General features: G+C 38.7%; 1 protein-coding gene across 1 annotated transcript in view; it reads left to right on the top strand.

Moving 5' to 3' along the window:
• Positions 1–3,080: 3,080 nt before the first annotated feature.
• The window catches only part of LOC142663988 (dual specificity protein phosphatase 13A-like), a 30,167-nt gene continuing 27,247 nt past the window's right edge, over positions 3,081–6,000 (top strand). Inside the window, exon 1 of the mRNA XM_075842850.1 lies at positions 3,081–3,176. The gene's annotated coding sequence lies outside the window, so the exon portion shown is untranslated. The remainder of the gene's footprint in view (positions 3,177–6,000) is intronic.

Here is a 6,000-nt window from a genome sequence, read left to right as displayed (position 1 = left end):
TCCTCCCATTCTGTCGACGCCCTTCTCTCCAGAGATGTCTGCACATGTGGCATGTTCCGCAGCCACCACTAGGGTGCGCTCGTGAGCTCAGTCCAGCCTTAAGGAGCCAGAGCACACACGTGTGAGATTGAGCTGATTGCTCCCAGATCACCCTGGACTATAAGAAGGGCTCTGCCCCTCCCTGTATTACCTGAGCTTTGTTGTCGTTACCCTAGTCTGTCTTTGCAAATGGTCTCCTAAGTGTTTTCCAGTTCCCAGTGTTTCCCGTTCCTGCTACCTATAACCTGTATCCCGTGCTATCCTGGTCCAAGTGCCGTATTGAGTTGTAGTCGTGCTGCGCTGTGTACCACGCCTGTCCTGCTACACCACGCCTGGTGCCTCCCTGCTGCCTAGTCCCAGCCGAGCCTGTCTTGCTACTGTCTGTGGTGTCTGGGAAGAAAAAAACTTACAAATCGCCACATGGTGCAAGATAAAGCTGATAGGTAAGTAAATTAGAGTGATGGTAAGTTAAAAACACACACCTAGCAAAGTATGTACTGGCAGGTACACCTTAGGGATATAGGCAGTAATAAAATAAGGTTGCAGCTTTCAATATCCAGATACCGCATCAATTGTATTGTGCCGCAAGGAATAGCCATTTAAAAAGATATATATTTTTGGTAAAAATATATAAAAAATGGATATAGGAAAGCGCTACACAAAGGGAGGATCGGCAGAGTACTAATAATAATGGGTGGATTTATTTAGCAAAGGAGGGGAACGCGTTTCAACACAGAACCTGTGTCTTCATCAGGCCAAAAATACGTAAAAGCAAAGTAGAACAAACATCTTAAATACACATGTGGATAAGGGGGCGGAGATCAAAGTAAAAAACCCGCCAAACCACAGCAATCAATTGCACTGACCACAACTGATGTAAATGACGTCATCGGGAATACAATACAATTTAAAACAAAAGGGAAAAAACAGCAGTGGTAAAAAACATGTAAACAATGATAATGATGATGATGGATCAACTCTTTTATGATGCCTGTTTGAAATTTTGTTTTATAATATATTTTAAGTTTTGTAATATAATTACGGACCGTAATTACGGTCTGTAATTACTGACTAAATCTATGGTCGTGTGCATGGGGCCTAAGCGTTTGTCTAAAGATCACTATCACAGCCATCAATTGAGCTGTGTATATGGATCTAAGGATTCATCGTAGGATGGAGCAATACACATATATGGACATTTTCCCATTTAGTAATACACATTACCTCATTTAATACAAACCTGTCATGAGACAAGTGGCAGCTAAATTTGTCAGCTGAATGGTACAACACCAAGGAATATCTGTCTCACATTATAGACTCCACTACCTTCGAGTTGTACGGTGCTGTAATAAAGCACCCATAGGCTGGGTTCACACGACCTATTTTCAGACGTAAACGAGGCGTATTATGCCTCGTTTTACGTCTGAAAATAGGGCTACAATACGTCGGCAAACATCTGGCCATTCATTTGAATGGGTTTGCCGACGTACTGTGCAGACGACCTGTTATTTACGCGTCGTCGTTTGACAGCTGTCAAACGACGACGCGTAAAAATACAGCCTCGTCAAAAGAAGTGCAGGACACTTCTTTGGACGTTTTTGGAGCTGTTTTCTCATAGACTCCAATGAAAACAGCTCCAAAAACGGACGTAAAAAACGCCGCGAAAACGGTGCGAAAAACGCCGCGAAAAATGCGAGTTGGTCAAAAAACGTCTGAAAAGCAGGGTCTGTTTTCCCTTGAAAACAGCTCTGGATTTTCAGTCGTTTTTGGTCACTACGTGTGCACATACCCATAGAAGGGATTCCTTTTTTTTCTTCCCCTTCAGCTCTTGTAATAAGACCATCTAATGTTTTTTTGTAGGTACATCCCAGGCCGTGACAAAGGCCCGAGGGCTGCCTTGCGAGAGGGCCAGTTAGAGCATACCTTAACAGATATCTGTGCTCTTTATGCATAGGCAATAATATATTGTATTACACAGGTATTCCTAAACATTATAGTTAAGAAAAAAGTTAAAGTCCCCTAGTCACACTAAATAAAATGTTAAATAAAATGTAATAAAGTTAAATGTTACTATTCCAAAGTTAAAGAAACGAAAAAAAAAAAGAACATGATAGCCGCAGAAAATCACTACATCACTGGAAAAAAAAAAAGTTATGAATGTCGAAATATGAGGAGGGAAAAACATCAAAATTACCTGGACCCTGAAGAAGGTAAGTATACATGTTTTAGGATTAGTTCATACAGGGCAGATTTGTTGCAGAGATTTCTGTGACAGTCCCTTTCATATACGTATGCTACTGAAACAACCCCATTGAATGCATGGATCACATTTTTAGTCACAAAAATTTCTAAAAGGAATATGCTGCATGTGAATATACGCTTCAGGATATAGTCACACACAACAGATTTTTTTTGCAGAAATTTCTGGAACTGAAAATGAATTCTATTCATATAAATGAGGTTGTTTCTGCAGCAGGTGTATGGATTTCTGCAAAAACAATGAATTATCAGTCGCAAAAATTTCTGCAGCAGAATCTGCCATGTGTGACTGCCCCTAATGGTGGGAGAAATGTAAAAAATAAGGTAATTAGAATAGGCATGTATATTCAATTAGATTTCAACTGCTACTTATTACTTGGTCACTAATTCCCATTTGAGTACCAACGTTAATGTGATAATGCTGTTTATGGAAAGATTTCTATTTTTAATCTTGGTAATTTGTATGAATGTTAATTTTATGTCATGCAAATATTTTTGGTTCAATTTAAATATCCCTATTATTTTCATTTTAGTGGATTTCTGTTTATGCTGACAGAAGACAAATGACGCTTTACTTAGTGTTATTAAATCACCAAATATTCCTTATAGGGTTAATCAGTTAGGAAATATTGTGTATTTTTTAGAATAAATATTTGAAATAACTACTCAAAAAGAAAGTTTCTGTTTACACATCTATGTTTAGGCAGATTTTTTTCAGCAGCCATATCTCAGGATTAAGATGACATCACAGGGACATGATGATGTAAAGACTGTTATAATAACAGTAGAGCTTGGAACTTTAACAACTATTCCTGAACACATAGCGTGGACTGTGATATCTTTGGATCTGGCAGTAACTTGTTACACTCTCAAAATAGGTAACGTTTGTCTTTACAAACAGTTCGAACAGTTAGCTTTAACCCCTTCCCTCTGCAGCCACTTTTGATCTTCCTGACCGAGCCGCATTTTTTAAATCTGACATGTCTGAGATCGTTTTCTCATGACACATTGTTCTTTATGTTAGTAGTAAAGTGTGGTCGATATATTCAGTGTTTGTTTGTGAAAAACACCAAAATTTTGAGAAAATGTGCACAAATTTTGTGTGGTATTACTAACGTTTCCCATATGTCTATGTTGGCATCGTGTTTTGAACATAGTTTTATTTTTCTAGGATGTTACAAGGCTTATAAGTTTAGCAGTAATTTCTTAAATTTTCAAAAAGAATTCAAAAGCCTATATTTTTTACGGACCAGTTCAGTTCTGAAGTGGCTTTGAGGTGCCCATACTTTACGAACCCTCATAAATCACCCCATTTTAAAATCTGCACCCTCAAAGTATTCAAAACAGCATTTAGAAAGTTTCAAAACGGTTTAGGCGTTTCATAAAAATTAAAGTAAAGTAGAAGTAAAATTTACAAATTTCATTATTTTTTTGGGCAGAAAATACATTTGATTTCATTATTTTCTTAACAAAGCAATTGTTAACAGAGAAACAAAACTCAATATTTATTGGCCAGAAATATCCCATATGTGACCCTAGTGTGCTACTAGACTGAAGCACAGGCCTCAGAAGCAAAGGAGCACCGAGTTTATTTTGGGGCCTCCTTTTTATTAGATTATATTTTAGGCACCATATCAGGTTTAACCCCTTAATGCCCAGCCTATTTTAGACCTTAATGACCAAGCCATTTTTTAAGTTTTTCCATTGTCGCATTCCAAGAGCTATAACCTTTTTATTTTTGCGTCGACATTGCTGTATAAGGTCTTGTTTTTTGCGGGACAAGTTGTATTTTTTAATAGCACCATTTTGGGGGACATAATATTTATTGATTAACTTTTATTAACTTTTATTTGGGGGGAAATAGAAAAAAACATGAAATTTCGCCACTCTTTTTCGCGTCTTAAAGCTACGCCGTTTACCGTGTGATATAAATAACACAATAACTTTATTCAGCGGGTTGTTACGATTGCAACGATACCAAATTTGTATAGTTTTTGTATGTTTTACTACTTTTACACAGTAAAAACGCTTTTTTTTCAAACTTATTTGTTTTTGTGTTTCCATATTTGAAGAGCCATAACGTTTTTATTTTTTCGCCGATGCGGTTGTATGAGGGCTTTTTTTTTGCGGGAAGACTTGTAGTTTTTATTGGTACCATTTTGGAGTAGATGCGACTTTGATCACTTTTTATCACATTTTTTTAAAGTCAGGATTCACAGAAAACAGCAATTTTTCCATAGTATTTTATTACATTTTTTATGGCGTTCACCGTGCGGGTTAAATAATGTAATATATTTATAGTCGGGGTCGTTACGGACGCGGCGATACAAAATATGTGTAAGTTAACTTTATTTTGTTTTTTTAATAGTAAAACATTTTGTAAGGGGAAAAGCTTGGTTTTTCATTTTTTTCACATTTTTTTTTAATAAACTTTATTAAACTTTTTTTTTCACTTTTTTACTAGTCCCACTAGGGGACTATAATATGCGATTCTGCGATCGCATTTATAATACACTGCAATACTTTTGTATTGCAGTGTATTACTGCCTGTCTGTTTAACACGGACAGGCATCTGCTAGGTCATGCCTGCGGCATGATCTAGCAGGCATTCACTCCAGGCAGACCTGGGGGCCTTTATTTGACCCCCGGCTGCCATTGGAGACACAGACACTCGGCGATCGTATCGCCGGGTGTCGGTGGGAGAGAGAGGGAGCTCCCTCCCTCTCTCCAAAACCACTCAGATGCGGTGCACGCTATTGTGCACTGCATCTGAGGGGTTAAACGGGTGAGATCGATACTAATATCGATCTCACCCGGCAGAGCAGGGACGCTCCCAGCCCTCAGCTGCCTCTGGCAGCTGAGAGCAGGGAGATTTGACAGCTCCCTGCTCTGTTTACTTATTCCGATGCCGCGACGTAAAAAGTCTATGGCATCGGAATAAGGCCCGATGGGCCGGTCACTAACGGGTTAAAGATGTCTTGTGCTCTGCCAAAACAAAGGAAACCCCTGAAAAGTGACCCTGTTTTGGAAACTACACCACACAAGGAATTCATCTAGGGTTGTAGTGAGCATTTTAGTTAGATTTTATTACAATTGGGCCGTGAAAATGAAATTATTTTTTTTTTCCAATAACATGTCTCTTTAGCTAAAAAAAAAAATTCCACAAGGACTATAGGAGAAGAAGCCCCCTACATTTGTAAAGCAATTTCTTCCGAGTACGGAAATACCCCACATGTTGTCATAAAGTGCTGTTTGGGCACACGGCAGGGCTCAGAAGGGAAGAAGCGCCATTTGGCTTTTGGAGTGCAGATTTTGCTGGATTGGTTTCTGGGTACCATGTCACGTCTGCAGAGCCCCTGAGGTACCAGTAAAGTACAAACCCCCCAGAAGTGACCTAATTTTGGAAACTACATCCCTCAAGTCATTCACCTGGGGATGTAGTGAGCATGTTGATTCCACAGATGTTTTCCAGAAATTACTGTGGATGTTGCAGAGTGAAAATGGCAATTTTTCCACAGATATGCCATTTCAGTGTCAAATATGTTGTGCCCAACTTGTGCCACCATGAAAAGTAAGCGCTCTAATTATTATGCTGTGTTTCCTGCTTTTAGAAACACCATACATGAGGCCCTAATCTTACTACAGGACTCAGGAGTGAAAAAGGACCATGCGAATTTGAGGTCTAATATGGCAATTTACACA

The sequence above is a fragment of the Rhinoderma darwinii genome, chromosome 11 (genome assembly GCF_050947455.1).
Source record: "Rhinoderma darwinii isolate aRhiDar2 chromosome 11, aRhiDar2.hap1, whole genome shotgun sequence".
Lineage (NCBI taxonomy): Eukaryota > Metazoa > Chordata > Amphibia > Anura > Rhinodermatidae > Rhinoderma > Rhinoderma darwinii.
This window is presented reverse-complemented; position numbering and strand designations above follow the sequence as displayed.